The sequence below is a fragment of the Monopterus albus genome, unplaced genomic scaffold, assembly GCF_001952655.1.
Source record: "Monopterus albus unplaced genomic scaffold, M_albus_1.0 scaffold40.1, whole genome shotgun sequence".
NCBI classification, from domain to species: domain Eukaryota; kingdom Metazoa; phylum Chordata; class Actinopteri; order Synbranchiformes; family Synbranchidae; genus Monopterus; species Monopterus albus.
In genome coordinates, this window is record NW_018127920.1 from 3,669,985 (window position 1) to 3,686,775 (window position 16,791).

At 40.3% G+C, this 16,791-nt stretch overlaps 1 long non-coding RNA gene across 1 annotated transcript in view; it reads left to right on the forward strand.

The window, feature by feature from the left end:
* The window catches only part of LOC109959643 (uncharacterized), a 15,212-nt gene extending 12,343 nt beyond the window's left edge, over nt 1-2,869 (forward strand). Inside the window, exons 2-3 of the long non-coding RNA XR_002274864.1 lie at nt 2,315-2,503; nt 2,586-2,869. This is a non-coding gene — a long non-coding RNA (uncharacterized LOC109959643). The remainder of the gene's footprint in view (nt 1-2,314; nt 2,504-2,585) is intronic.
* Nucleotides 2,870-16,791: the final 13,922 nt, after the last annotated feature.

Consider the following 16,791-nt stretch of genomic DNA (forward strand, 5'->3'; position numbering starts at 1 on the left):
ATAAAAAAAATAATATTATTAAATATTATTAAAAATTCAAATTAGATTCGGCAATTGCATTTAAATACATACCCCTTTATTGCAAAATTATGTTTTGACATTTTAAAAATAAATTGCGATTTTAAACACAGAACATGTGGATAGATTGAAGAGCCACAGAAGAGCAGTGAAAGAGCCGTGGGTTCGCCACCCCTGGCGTGACGTCTCTTGACAGTGGGACAGGAACGAAACCTAGAGCATGTGGTAGTGATAGTATCAGGATAAGTAAGTAAGTCAGTCAATCAGACAGACAGACAGAACGTCAATAAGCCAGCAGCAACTAAGCAGACAAGAGGGTGTATATGTGTAGAACGAGACCAGGAAGTAATGAGTCACAGGTACAGGAAATAACAGTGATTAAGGCGATGTGGCAGGACTGTGTAGAGAGAACAGGGCCAGAGAGTAACGAACAGCAGGTGCATGAAATGATGATCACTATGACATGGTAGGGGAGAGACAGCGCAAAAACAACACAAACACAGGACGCAAACACCACAGAAACAGGGCATAAAGTCTATATCCTGACAGAGTTGTGCTCTGACAAGCTCTGGACCAAGTTCATCATTGCCAGAGACTCTCATTTTCACAAGGCTGTTGAGGGCTTCATCTGTACAGCAATCCCTCAGTGACGGATTGTACTGATTGCATAAAAAAGAGGGTAACAAAGTGTAAAATATAACAAATAAAATGCCTTTGGGAAAAATACATAGTAACGCTATGAGCCAGGCCTAATACTTACAGTAATAAAAATACAGGTTAAAAACAATGGCTAAATAAGTGTATATTATATTTTATATTCCATATAGATTGAGCAAATGGATAATTGCAAATACATTTTCAGAAATTTTATTCATTATTCGGGAGCTAATGTTTTCAGATATGGCAAACATTTCTTGTAATTTTCCAACATAAAATACAATAAATATCTACCTTAACGTTTGCTTAACTGTTGCTTTAAAACACCCAATAGGTTTGCAATTTGTTTTATTGACAAATTATGAGATAAAAGCATTTGAAGTTGGTTTCTAGCCTCACCTCCTTAAGAAAATGTATAAGTTTTTGGCATTAATTATTGGTCAACACTGAAATACAAATCAACTTTGCCCTTTGTTTCCTATATTGTGATTTACTTATTCTTTCCTAGATATTATAAAATGATAAGGACGGTCACCTTTATTATACAAATATATTACACACACAAGGAATTTGTTTCTGGTACAGAAACGAGGCAGCCATCTGCGGCACCAACTCAACCGATGGCTCTAACCATCAGGGGCAACTTGGGTTTCACTGTCTTGCCCAAGGACACTTTGACTGCAGGCACTGAGACCCAAACCTCCGGTTGGGAGACTGCTGCTCCATCCACCGAACCACAGTTGCCCCCAAGCTCAGGTCAGTATCATGGTCCACGCCATTTCGGAGTTCCAACTGAACTAACCTGTGGCTTGTTACCCTGCCTATATAACCTGCTCTGACTTCTGTTCTTGTCACCAGATGGTCACTTATGCTACGTAGTGTTGTCCAGCCATTCCTTGCTCCTGTCTGCGTTCTGACCGATTGCATGCCAGTAGGGCTGGCCCAAGACTTTATGGAGCTCTCCCCCATCTCACCTGGTTTATCATCCCAGAGTTGCTAGGACCATGCGGATGCTGCAACACTGATTTTTGGTAGCCCTCACTTAAAGAAGATGCTGTACATGGGGGTTTGTGGCCACCTGCACCGTTTGTACCTGGAACAAACAACAAATGACCGGCGGGGTTACTGCATCCATTCCCCATTCCTCATCAACCATGGGCCCATATCACTGTAGATTTCATCACTGGACTTCCTCCCTCTGAGGGGAAGATATGCATACATACCACAGGTGACAGGTTCTCCAAAATGGACATTTTGTAGCACTGCCCAAGTTACCATCAGCCAAGGAGACAGCAGGGTGCTTGTTACAATATGTTTTCTGCCTGTACGGTGTCCCAGAAAGCATAGTGTCCAACTGGGGACCCCAGTTCATTTCCCAGTTCTGGCCTGATATTTGTAACAGCTCAACATATCTATTAACCTGTCCTCCAGTTTTCATCCCCAAACAAACAGTCAAACCGAAAGAGTTAATCAAGACCTTGAGGCTGAACTATATTGCCTTTGTTCCCAAGACCCATCCTCTTGGACCAGAAATCTGTTTTAGGTTGAATACACTCACAACTCTTTACCCTCATCTACCACCAGTCTCTTGCCATTCTTTATGGTGTATGGTTATCAGCCACCTCTGTTCTTTATGTAGGAGAAGGAAGCCTGAACCCCATCCAACTATGCCATCGTCTGCCAATGCAGAAGAGCTTGGAGAAGAGCCTGGTTTGTGCTCCTGAAGACCTCCAAAAACCAATAAGCAATGCTCTCTGGCTCCAGTCTACCAACTAGGCTAAAAAAGTGTGGTTGTCAACTCCTGATCTGCCTCTCCTGGTGGAATGTTGTAAGTTGGCACCTTGGTTTATTGGCTCATTCTCCATTTCTAAGATAATCAATTCTACCTCTGTCCTCCTCCACCTCCTCAGGACTCACCATTGCCACCTTTCAACACAATCATCTGGAGCAACCTGGCAGACCAAAGTGAAGCAATGCTGTTCCTGCCCAGATCAGTGCTTGCTTGTCACAATATACTGATTACAAATGTATAGTAATCCATGAGATGAACAAGTTGGGGCTAATCAGAAGCTAACCTCTGGGAAATTTAATGGGAAAATTATATCAGCACCTTTTTTAGTGTGTTGGCTGTTGCTATGTAGTTATTCTACGCAGTTATTTGTGTGCTTATGAAACTAGACAGTTTACTGTGTCAGCACGTTTGTAGAGATAAGCATGCCTTTGTGTGAATGCTGAACCAGATAATTTGTATCCTGTTTTGTATCTACTTGAGCATCTGTTTCCTGCATTTGTATATGTGTGTATAAGAAGAGCTGTAGCCCTCCATTCTAGGAGCCTCATTTTTCAGACTGTTACTGTTAGGACTCTGTATGGAGACTGCTCCTTTCCTGCAGGGAATAAATGCGCAACAACTTTCAGAGTTGGTATCAAGACTTTATTCTACACTCACCAAGCTTTAATAAGATCATTTTTGCCACAGAAGACTCAAGCACTGACTGTATTCAGACTTGGAAGTTGGATAGGAGGACTGAATTTTTTTCTTTGTTAATAGACTATAATAATTTGGCATACGATATTGATATTAAAACCTGTTCATTCACACCATGCTGTATCCTTGGTATCCACTTCCATCAAGCGGACACTCCACCTTTCTATAAATAATTTTTAAGTATCAAATTGCCAAGCAATATGGTGATGCACTACACGAGGTTCCGTTAACTGAATATTCTCTGTAATTGATGGAATTTTTTCTATTAATGATGGAAAACTCCGAAGGCTGTTTGTCATTTTGGCAGAAGGCAATCTACACTAACAAAGTTTGATTACAGGCTACTAAAAAGCCTAAATGGTTATATGGCACTGACAAGTGTGGTGAAAAAAGAGGATGTTGATGCGTTGGATGAAGGACAACTGAGACCTACTCAGTGCACCTCACTGGAGGCAAAGGAGCATATCTATGACCACTACAGCTCTATGCTGCACCTCTGGTACAGAAGGAGCGCATGCAGCGGATGCCTCCTGGTGAAGTGAGCAAAATCAGGAAATCTCATGTTCAGAGGAGCCTCTAATCACTTTTAGAGAGAAATGTTTCCCAGCTTCCCGGCTGAAGTGGAGCTGGCAAGTCCAGTTTCCAGTGCAGCAGCAGAGCACGGGTTCAGCTTTCAGATCAAAATTTTAAGGGCTATGAAAAACCTAGTGACAGTCACCTCTGCAGCAGGTTAGAGCAGGTCAGCTGAGTTCAGTTCAGTTAGCTTGTTTACACACACTAGCTGCAATTTTTTTAGTGGCCTTTGCTGTCTATCAAATCAAATTGAATTTATTTATATAGCGCTTTAAAAACAACATCCAGCTCACCAAAGCACTTTACATGGCAGAATAAAATCACAATAAAGGACTAAAATAGAGTAAATAAGATCAGTGCAAATAAAAATAAAACAGCACAATAACACTGACACGCAGTTAACATACGTTCAATAAATTAAAATTAAAAGGAATGCATCACGCCCTACTGTGTATTAAAAGCCAAGCCAATTAAATATGTTTTAAGCAATGATTTAAAAGTACTAAGGTCAGTAGCTGACCTAACATTAAAAGGTAGACTATTCCACAATTAAGGGGCTGTTTTTTCGGCTGTTCGCATTAGGGGTCATCACAGCGAATCATCAGTTGCCACCTAAAGAAACTGGCATGAACATCTGAGGGACCTTGAAGGTTTGTGCCAATGCAGAAATTCAGTAAGGTAAAATGAAGCCAAACCATTAAGATCCTTAAAAACAAAAATTGATAACTTCAAATCAATTCTAAAACGGCCTGGAAGCCAGTGGAGAGAAGCCAGTATTGGGGTTATATCCTCAAATTTCCTAGTACTTGTCAAAAGACGAAATTCAGTAAGGTAAAATGAAGCCAAACCATTAAGATCCTTAAAAACAAAAATTGATAACTTCAAATCAATTCTAAAACGGCCTGGAAGCCAGTGGAGAGAAGCCAGTATTGGGGTTATATCCTCAAATTTCCTAGTACTTGTCAAAAGACGAGCAGCAGCATTTTGCACCATTTGGAGACGATTGAGGGAGTACTGGTTAACACCTAGGTATAAAGCATTGCAATAATGAAGTCTAGAAGTGATAAAAGCATGGATTGCAATCTCAAAATCATTAAAAAAAATGAATGCCTTGACCTTGCATAACAGCCTCAGGTGGAAGAAGCTAGATTTCACAACTGAGTTGATCTTCTTGTCAAACCTCAAGTCGCCATCAAACATCACCCCTAGATTTTTTACAGTTGACTTCAAGTGTTGGGCTAGGGGGCCCAGGGCCTGATTAGAAGCAGTTAGGTTCACCAGGTCGCCAATTCGTTGAGATTTAAAAAGTTAAGTGCCAACCATGATTTCAGGTCTGTCAGACAGTCAAACAGCAGCTGTAATGACATTCCTCTTTTTGCCTTTAACGGTAAGGAAATCTGAATGTCATCAGCATAACAATGAAAAGAAAGGCCATATTTCCTTAAGATAGATCCCAGTGGGAGCATGTACAAACAGAACAAAATGGGACTAAGCACAGATCCTTGGGGGACACCACAGCAAAGGATAGTTGAGGATGATGAACAGGTACCAATATTAACAGTAAAACATCTATTTATGAGATAAGATCTGAACCAGTTAAGATTATTAGTGAGATAAAATCTAAACCAGTTAAGAACAGCACCATAAATTCCTTCGCACTGCTCCACACTTTATGTAGTGTTGATATGAAAAGTGACTGCACATCAGCTTATTCTATGTATTAATTATAAAAAAAAATCTATGAAAAATGCTATTAAATGTATCTTATCATTAAAAAATGAAAATTAAATTGATGGGTAATAATAAATTATGACTGACATTGACCCCTGATGGTGACAGCTGGGTCAGTTGTGTTTAATGTAGACCTTAAGGACTCTGAGTTGGGTAATGGTGACTTAACTTAGACTGAATTCGGATTATTCTTTGATGACTCAGAGTTGATTCAAACTTAAACACTGGGGGCTCGACACCCGACTCAAACTTGAACACTGAGGACTCGAGACTCGACTTGGACTCAAACATAGGGGACTCGAGACTCTATTCTGACTCGGATTCAAACACTAGGGACCTGACACCCAACTCAGACTCAAACACTGGGGACTCAAGGCTTGACATGACAACAATGAGGACCTGAGACTCAACTCCGGCTCGAACACTGGGGTCTCACCTACAAAACTAGTCCATTTTGTGAGGCAAGGATTTTCTGTTGTGTTGCTTATGGATAAGGCAAGGTGGTGCAGTGGTTAACACTGTTGCCTCACAGCATGTTAGGAGGGAATTTGAAGGTCAACCATAAAGAAAGTACAAACCCTACTGGGAAAGGGAATTTCATACGCAGGGTGAGCGGGCGTTAAGTCTATAATGGGTATTCAATCATGAAAAAGCTACATTTCTCTTGTGAAGGCACAAGTGGTCCCCGTGGTAATAGGAACATTGGGGGCTGTGACCCCCAAACTGGGAGAGTGGCTCCAACAGATCCCAGGAACAACATCTGAGATCTCTGTCCAGAAGAGTGCAGTGCTAGGAACAGCTAAGATACTGCACAGGACCCTCAAGCTCCCAGGCCTCTGGTAGAGGACCCGAGCTTGAAGGAAGGAATAAGACCGCCCCGAAGTGGGGGGCGAGTGGGGAATTTTTATATAATGCATTGCATGTTTGTAAATACTTTTTAAATTTATTTCCGAATGGTCATCAGTCATGGTGGAGCGGTATTTGGACTTAATAATCTTAGTGTGAGAAATTGCTGACTCACATAAATAAGTAGAGCCAAATAATGCAGTCAAGGAGGTAGCACATTTCCTCATGTTAGGGTCCATTAGTCCTGGACTTCAGCTGAATGTCAGCCTGTAGTGTCAATATCTCATCCTCCACTCCAGACGAGTTCAGGTGAAACAGCATTGCAATTTTTGATGCGAGTGAATCAACCTCAACATCTTCCCTAAATGGGTAGCACATAAATGTAGCGACTGGGTCAAGTATAGCAAAGTCTTGAAAGCATTTGTCAAACTCTGAACGACAATTGTCACTCTGCTCTGTGTAGCACACAGTGTCAAGTTGAGCGCACACCTTCCATTGTGTGAAAAAAAGTCCTCCTCCCATTCCGCATGGAAGTGGTAAGTTTTCAGTTTCTTATTTGATTCGGCTCCCCCACTCATTTTTATACCCTTTCTTTAGTAGAAATAAATTTGAAGGTTGACAAGGTAGTTCGCTCACTGGAGTTTTGCAGTAGCTCATGCGGTTGACTGCGCATGGCTGCCCTGCATGTCAATTAAGTGGCAAATGCCATAGGGAGGATGGATGACAGGCTAACATCTAATTTTGTTTTGAATGGCACATGATCTACCTTTGCGATCAACCTGTCGATCGGGATTGACGTATTGGGCACCCCTGGTGTATTCAAATGTGTCAACTGTTTCACAGCATCATAAAATACATATTGATGCAGATCATGTTTTTAGAATTTTTAGAGCAGTGAAAGAGAGGAAAGAGAGTCTAGCTTCTGATAATATTAGTGGTCAACTGGCTGATTTCTTCCTCTATTTGTATGAAGTCTCTTCAACTTCAGAGAGTTCCCCACCTCTGGAAAGACTCAGTAATTGTACCTGCACGTAGGATTAAGGGAAATCTGCCTAATCTAAATTAAATTTTTTAATGACTTTCACACTTACTTATCTAGGCCCATGAGAAGATTGTGAAAAATGAGATTTTGAGTGGGATTCATTACAAGTTGAATTCTTTACAATTTGGCTATAGAGCAGGAAGAGGTGTGGAGGATGCTGTAGGCACCCTACTTCACATGGTTCAGAGGCATCTGGATGGCGTCAAACTTTGCACAGCTGTGTTTTATTGATTTTTCTGCTTTTAAATTTGTCCAACCTCATTTTTTAGCAAACCACCTCACTAACAGTTTTATTTATTAATTCTTGTTTAATATCTTGGTTGACTGACTTTTCAATGAACTGATCTCAAAAAGTGAGAATTAATGAAATTGTATCTGAAGTCCTTTTATCCTCCACAGGCTCCCCTTATAGCTGCGTTCTTTTGGCTCTTTATATACTATTGAGTGTAGAGCCATTATGCAGATAGACATAGTTAAGTCTGCAGATGATTCTGTGATTGTGTCATTACTCAACAAAGATAATCTTGACCATGGCCAAGTAGTGGATTATTTTAGTGATTGGTGTACACACTCTCTTTTGAACTGTTATGGTCTAAGCCATGCAAGGGGACTAATGTGGACCCAAAAATGCAACACTCAAACTCAGGAGTTATAACTAACTTTATTGAGATAAGCTAGGTGGAGGTGTTCTAACCCAGCAGGTCATAGGAACAGGAAGGAATCAACTGGACAACTGGTGAGTATGATGAGGAGAGTGACCTGGGGCAGCAGGAGGGAGTGGACCTTTGGAAGTGTGAGGGAGATGACGAGGAGGCAGATGAAGGTGATGGTGAGTTGGGGAGCCCGGGAGTAGAGAGAGGGAGGCCACTCCAGAACAGGCAGGATAATAGTGGGAGAGGTACAGCCCAAGGTGGTCATTGGGGTCTCTGTGGGAGAGTTTGGAGATCCCCCAGACTCAGGTACTGCAGTTCACAGAGACACTACAATGACAAAACACTAGGAAAGCAGTCAAAGGAGGGAGTTACTAATGGAGCTCAGGAGTGCCACATAGTATGCAGGTAAGATGATAACTTAGCTCAAGTGTAACCAGAGTGCAGGAACTTGGGCCTCCACCTCATGTACAGGTGAAGCAGGTGATGTGGAGAAGAGTCTTGGGAAACAGGAGGATAAGATTGAGTGAAGATGAGACACTCTCGAGCAGAGAGTCAGTGAGCAACTGCCTCAGCAGGTGAGTGTGAAGAGGAAATCCTCTCCACACTGGGGAGCAGGAGCAACAGGTAAGTAGTTGATGAGAAGCTTACTCAGTGGGAGAGTGTGAGGGTCCTGTCTTCCATATGCGGCAAGCCAGAGGTGCAGGTAAGTAGTAGGTGAGTAGTTTATTCCGCAGGAACGCGAGATGGTGCAGTCTTCCTGTAGGTATATTGCAGGTGAGTTGCCTACTCAGCGAGGGAGAGCATGATGGTGCTGTCTTCCACAAATGAAGAGTTGGAGGTGCAGGTAAATGACAGGTGAGTAGATTACTTGGTGGGGGAACGTGATGGTGCTGCCTTCCACACACGGTGAGTGCAGGTAAGTAACAGATGAGTAGCTTACTCAGTGGGCGAGCAGGAGTGGTGCTGGCATCCATACACGAAGAGTCAGCGGTGCAGGTAAGTAACCGGTGAGTAGCTTCCTCAGTAGGAGAGCGGGATGGTGCTGGCGTCCCACGCACAGAGAGTCGGAGGTTCAGGTAAGCAGCTGCACAAGCGAGACAGATGATCAGGAAACAGAGGTGCCAGAATAATGTTGGGTAGGCTGACAAAACAAACTGGTGACGAGGACATGCCAGCGCCCAGCTTAAGTACTGCCGGGCAGATTGGAATCAGCTGTGCTGGGCGTGCCTTGCCGCCGAGTTCAATTGCTGGTACGTGAGGGGGTGGAGGTGGTAGCCATGGACATGACATGAACATAAATGTGTCAAAATCAAAGGAAATGTTTATGGACTTCTGAATTATTTTGTTCCTGTCACTACTGGGCTTTAAATACTGTTATGTGATTTCTGCTTCTTATTTTGTGTATTTCAGTATGTCAGGTTGTTTTTTTCTTTCTGTTTGTTTGTTTGTTTTTTTTATGTCTGAGGCATTATGGCTGTTTATTGCTCACTGCTGCCTGTAGACAAATTGCCCCTCAGGGATAGTAAAATTTACCTTGACCTTGTCAACAATTGTCCTCTTTTTTTTAGGCTACAAGCATTGAAACAATTGTAAATTAATAGATTTAAGTTCTGAAAATGGGCTAAAGCAAAACACAGTCCTAACCAATTTGTTATGTTCAAGCTATACACTCCTCACAGGTCACTTTATTAGGTACACCTGTACAATTGTATGGATATCTTATCATCTGTTTATGAAGCTCAAAATGTTTAAGTTTTTAGTGACATTGCCATACATGTATAAATTCAATTATACATTTATTATTGAAGTCATAGTTAAAGATGGTGTTGTACTGGACTACATTATATTCTGAGGTGTTCCTAATATTCTGGCCATCTGGATGTAGCTGGGAGCACAAAAATATAGACACCTCTAAATAACTCAGCACTTAAGTTATAACATAAAATTAATTAAAATAAACATTTTGATGTTAAAACCCACATAAGTAGGATGCCTATCAACCATAAAATGCACTTTATTAGATCTCTATTCATTGTAAATCATATAAATGATTATAGGCCTGACGGTAGCCTATTATCCGTAAGACGGCAAACACAGGTTACAGATAACGTAAAGAAAATTATGGATCATCAACTGAAAAGAGGACTCTTCAAAGCTGGAAAATAACCCAGCATCTCTTATCCCGCAGTGCCAGTGTTGGTCCTGCAGAGGTCATTGGAGCTCTGCACACTGACTTTCCTTTCACCCTCACAGCACCATGTGACCGTCCCGATACACCAGCTGAGATTTCAATCGAGCATATTCTCTTTATTTAACAGTGTATCTTCTGTGTATTGTCATAGCTCCAGCGGCTTTTCATTAATTCGACCCTTGGCTGGCAGAAGATGGGCCTATAGGGGATGTCGTTCAGTCTCGGCGATTGTGAAAGGCGCCAGTCACGGTCCTGTCTTTACGCCGCCGCCGACTTTTCACCAGTGATTTAATGTGAAGTTGGTCCAGCCGATACAGTCGCTCAGGGATCCCGGTCTCAGCACAGTATGTACGGACTGATAACAGCACTTACATGACAGATGATTGGATCATTAATCGAAGCAGTAGGATTGTTGTAATTTGCCTCTTCTGCTGTTTATATAGCCACTCTGAGTCCATTGTCGGCCATCCAAACGGGCCCGTGTTCTTTTGGCCTACATGCTTTTGAAGAGTAGCACTTTTGACAGATGTTTGCTGTAACAGTGCACGCTGACTCGTGAAAGCGAGAAAACTAATAGAGCAACAAAAGCAACATACAGAGGAAAGAAGAACATGAATAGCAGTATGCGTAACATGTTAGGGGTTAATTGTTTTGTGGTAAATTATTATGGGAAAGGGATGAATGTGTGCCACAAATGAGTACATTGTACCTATAATTCAGCAAAGCATCATATATGTTACTGTAAAGACTAAAATTAATGGTTGTTTGTTTGTTTGCCATTTGTTAAAAATGTCAACCTATCATAAAATAGAATAAATGAATATTATACATACATTATTTTCTCAGTGTCACAGTGCTTCTTAAATTTTAGCATTACATAAAATTAACATGAAAAATGTAGGCTGACCCAAACTTGTCACCCTCTTATAGCAGCCTGTTTTCATTCTTCACATAATTTTCAAAAAAGAGAGTATCACGTGGCTCGGCCTGAGAGGTTTAGACATCTGTCAAAAGCAGCCAATAGAATATTGGAGGCTAAGGCCTACATTAGTATTATTGAAAAACGTGCTGTAAAAGGGGATTAGGTCCATTTTAAATCTGATCACAGAAGTCAGATGGAAGCAAAACAACGCCTGCAAATCGCTATGGATAGCAGGAAAAAGCAGTGTGAATTGCGTTTTCAGTCACTGGGAGAAGGAGTCAGCTATATTAACACTTATTTGTTCAAATGTTATTCAAATTAAAATATACTGAATGTGTTAAATGTGGTAAATGGTCTTTATATTAGGTCTGCAGCTGGCAGTTATACTGTGTTACAGAACCCTCTTCTCCTCAGGTCAAGCTGCTTCTTGGTCCCAGCAGCACCATATATATTCGGCTTTGGTCATTTATTTGGTTTAAGATTAGGCTACAACTGTGTATGGTGAAAATATTCTTCTACCTGTCAGTTTTATGAAAAATAATGTCTGTCTGAAAAAAAAAAACACCAGTCATCAAGCTTAAAACAAGGAACATTTTCTTAATTCTTGAAAAGGTGTTGAAGTTTTCTGGTTTATGTCATAATGCAGCAGCAGAGTCAGCGTGGTTGTTTGTAATTTTTGAAAATCACATTTTTGCAGTAAAACAGGAAAACTATTACCATGTGTTGTGGAATATTTTAGCATTATGCAAATAGTGAGACATAATGCATTGATAATTCATTAATAATTATTGTAATAATCATATAATCAGTTTCACCCAATAAAGCCTAAGACAGCCTTTGTCAGGATTTTAGCCTGTGGTCTATAAGCTCTGTCTGGAGTTCCAAATGATGTTCTGCAGTTTGCAGTGCTTATATATTATTTACTATTTCCTCATTACTGAGCCTTTTCAGGCTGGGGCTCCTGATGTGTGGAATTTAACTTCCTGTACAAAATTCAACAATTATTTGCTAATATCTAATCATAGCCTTTTTGTTATTATGAATTTATCAGGGCATTGGTTCTCAACAGAACCTTAAGGCTGAGATGTTCTTAGTGCTATTGTAACTCTAAAGGCTGAAATCCTGAGCCTTAAAATGCTTTTAATAAAATGGACCCCGGGTCTTTATTGTGACAGAGAATTCATAGATAACTAAATGTGTAGTGTAATCTTTATGTAATTATTCTAAACACAGATGGCTTTTTTTCACTTTGATAAGTGGCTGTAGCATTAGTACCATAGCACATTCCAAAATGGCCACATATTGGAACTAGTGGGTTTTTGTATTTGTCTAAAAGCACCATTTCTTCAGCCAATTTGTTAAAACTCCATACACCAAGCGTGAAGATACATGGTTTTCATTAGACAGTGATTTTTTAAATGAATAATTGATATATTTCAATTACGAAGGGACTGGGGAAAGAAAAAAAACAAATATACATGAGAAATATTCTGATACTCCTGATTTGATGACACACATATTGTCAGGTTCACAGAATGTTTCAGTGTTAAAAGACCAGATTGGACTCACTTCTTCAGTATGAACTGTGACTCAGTTTCTTCCATACCCTTCCCCATCCCCTAGACTGTCGGGGGATGTAAGACACATACAGTATATGCTTAAAGGCCCAATTAGTTTGTTTTTATTTTTATTTCTTAACTAATCATTATTGATACTCTTTGGCTCATTTTACTTGTTCAATTATTGATGTAGACAATGCTCTTTCGAACATCAGTTGTTGTCTAATTCAAGTCAAGTCAAGAATCTTTATTGTCATTATTCATAGCACAACAAAATTTTTTCCGGCAGCTCTCGGCTTAAAAGACACATTATTTACATAACACACAATTGTATCGGTCAATATAAGACTATGAGCAAATAAAAAGGGATGTATGGGACCTAATCAGGTCAGCAGCATGTTAGCAGCAAAAGAGTGTAGTAACATTAATTAGTAATTAACATTTTGCATATTTATCAGTTTGAGAGTTGCCAGGCCTGAGTTGCCCTGAGTTGTGGTGCTACTGGGCCTTTAAATGTCCTTTTGTGCGCGTCCTACCACTCAACCTTAACACGCTGTCAAGGTTTTATTCCATTCTGTATTTATGGTATATATGTTGGTACAAAAGAAAATAATTTCACCCCTGTATGTTTAGATTATGTCAAGTGCTGCTGTTTCATAAGTAAATATTAATAAATCTCAACATGAACTGTTAACGAATACTGCATATAACAATATAATGCCTCCTGTATTACTAGCACTTACATAACAATAGTGTTTTTTGCCAGTAGCAAGAGAGACAGGGTGACTAACAGGCTGTTGTTTGTTGCTGTAGGCAGCAGCCATTATGCTGAAGTGTGGCTGTGCTCTTTCACTCAGAGCTGCTCATTAACTCATATTCATAGAGCACTAATTAATGTTGTATGAGTATTTGTTTGCAGTGTGGGCCACATGTGTGCTTGTACATGTTTTTCAAACTTAGTGCCTTTCATCAAACCACACGACACTAGAATCCCATCAGAAGGTGACACGTTTATGGCAGAAGCTTCATTTCATTTCTGTGGTGTGATGTGACGCTCATCACCTCCCGGACTGAATCACTGAAAGGCCTGTACGTGCTGAACAAACGGAGCAGCTGCACTCAAGCAATATAAACCTCCATGCTAAACTGATACAACTGGTGCAGTGGTTTCTGATATTTACTGGGTGTAAAGTCAAATTTGAGATTTTATTGTCAAAAATAATGACAGCATTTTATTAATGTATTGTTTTTATTATAAAAAAGAGGCTGTTGGGAAAATATCATATAGTATTTCCTTCTGTTTTCAGTGGCTGGAGGGATGTGCCTGTGTTTGACTGACAGCAGCTGGCGGGCTTCGCACAGCAGGAGAATGAAAGACAGAGTAAACAAACTTGTGCTGTAGTGTGTAAGCCATGGGTGGACAGTGTGTTTTTAGCAGTGGCACTGGGGACCACACCAGGATCTGAACAGGCTAAAGTGGTACTTGAGGCTGGTAGCAGGTGTTACTATTTGGCTGTTAGGCAGTGTGATGTCTGCTCTGCAAAACACTGATGTTATTGCTTTATGCAGTAAATGTAGCTGTTTAAAAAGCATTTTTATTGGCTATATTGGAACAATCTCTCCATTTGTATAAATGAAGACTTAATTCAGTCAAAGACCATCAAAAACAAACCTTTAAGTATAAATGTCTCCCTTTGAGTTCTGATTTTTTTTTCCTCAAAGCTGAACATGGGCCATGATTTACAGAGCAGAATGTACACTGTAGCAGGGAAAAAAACTTGCACATGAATTTCAGTTGGACTTTAAATATATTGGCTAAAGTGAAGATCTGAGATGTTAAACAGAATTTGAAATTTTATTTCTCTATTGTTTGATTAAAAAGAAAGCCTTAATCTGTAAAGCTTCAGACTTTCACAGTACTGTCCAGAAGGGCTGTACCCAACTTGGATTATCTAATGAACAAGACTTTGCTCCAGGGCCCCATACCCTGAGGGGTCTGGAAGACCCCAGGTTAACTGTGAAGCAACTTGTGCTAATTTAGTTTTTTCAAATACACTTGTAAATATTGTGTGCACTATAAAATCGCAATATGATTTGGCATGAACGTTATTGGGGTGCCTTAAGGCAACACCTATTCTTGACTGATCTTGATGTCCCATCTTTTGGAGGGGCCACAGTTGGAATGCAGCTTTTTAGTGTTTCTACATAGGGAGGTCATGTCATGTCAAATGTCCTACTCCCAATGTAACTACAATGGGTGCAGATAGGCAAACTGAAATTTAAAAACTATTAAAACTGAAATAATATTGTTACAGTTTTCCTGTAAAGAAGACATCACAGTTAATGGTTTATTATACAGTTATTTTTCAGTCTGAAAAAACAACAACATTTGTTGAAAACCTGGTCTGATTAGCAGAGACGGCATCCATCCCACTTTAGAGGGTACCAATTTCATATCTAGAAATCTGTATGAGTTTATTTTACAACCTAAATTATGACAACCCAGAGTTGAGTCCAGGATGCAGGGTCACAGTCTTACATGCCTCAATGCAGTCTCTTTGCAGCTGCTATCCATCCAAAACCCCCAGTACCCCATAGAGACTGTGTCTGCCCCCCAACCACCTAAATGATATAAATCAAAAATCAACTCAAGAGGAGTGATTCATAAGAACCTAATTAAAATTAAGACTACTCCTCTTATAGAACAAAATAACAGGACAATCAAATGTGGACTATTAAATACCAGATCTCTGTTGTCCAAATCTCTGTTAATGAATGATTTAATAAGTGAACATCACATTGACTTACTGTGTCTTACTGAAACATGGTTACAGCAGCAAGAACATGTCAGTCTGAATGAATCCACTCCACCTAGTCACAGTAACTGTCACATCCCTTGAAGCACAGGTCAAGGTGGAGGTGTGGCAGTGATCTTTGACTCAAGCCTATTAATCAACCCTAGACCTAAACATAGTTATAACTCATTTGAAAGCCTCAATCTGAGTCTCTCACACCCAAACTGTAAAACTCAAAGGCCAGTTCTATGACAATTTTCTAATAACTTTAGAATTTACATTAATGGATTTGACACTATGTGGGGAAAAAAAAAATTCCACTACATTAGATGTCTGTCTGACAGCACTGTTACCAAATTTAAAGGAATGATTCCATCATTATTTACTTCAGTGCCATGTCCAACACAATGCAGGGTGGCCATCTTAAATTTATTCCCACACAAGTCAATAATCTTGTTGATAGTACTGCAGCCTCCCTGCGAACAACACTTGATACTGTTGCCCCTCTGAAAAAGAAGCCAGTGAAGCAGAGGAGGCTAGCCCCATGGTACAGCTCGCAGCTCTGCTCTCTAAAGCAGGCATCAAAAAACTGTCTCAGTGCTGCTTTTAACACCATTGATAACAGCATCTTATTACAGAGACTTGTTATTGGGGTTAAAGGAATTGCACAGAGTTGGTTCAAATCAGCAAGATTCCAATTTGTTTATGTTAATGATGAATCTTCCTATCTTATTACAGAGACTTGTTATTGGGATTAAAGGAATTGCACAGAGTTGGTTCAAATCAGCAAGATTCCAATTTGTTTATGTTAATGATGAATCTTCCGTGCAGACTGAAGTTAGTCACGGCATTCCGCAGGGTTCTGTATTTGGTCTAATTCTCTTCACTTTATACATGCTCCCTTTAGGCCATATGTGACAAACTCAAGGCCCGCGGGCCACATCTGGCCCAGCGTACAATCACATCCGGCTCGCAAGATCATTTTATATATCTTTTTTTAATGGCCCGGCGAAATGAAGCACACGGACTACAAATCCCATACTGCAGCTCAACAGCTGCCTTACCAAACGATAGGCTACCTGCGATCATTCCCGTGTCAATTACATCAGATCAATCAAGCGTTTGTTGATGTATACAACCCTAATTTCAGGTCAAAGCTAGCCCCTAACAATGGCCAAGAGAAAAGTTGATTCTGAAAACAGAGCCTTTCAAAACCGGTGGGAGGCTGAGTATATGTTTACTGACATAAACCTGTGTGTCTTATTTGTGGAGCTAATGTGGCTGTAATTAAGGAATATAACCTAAGACGGCACTAC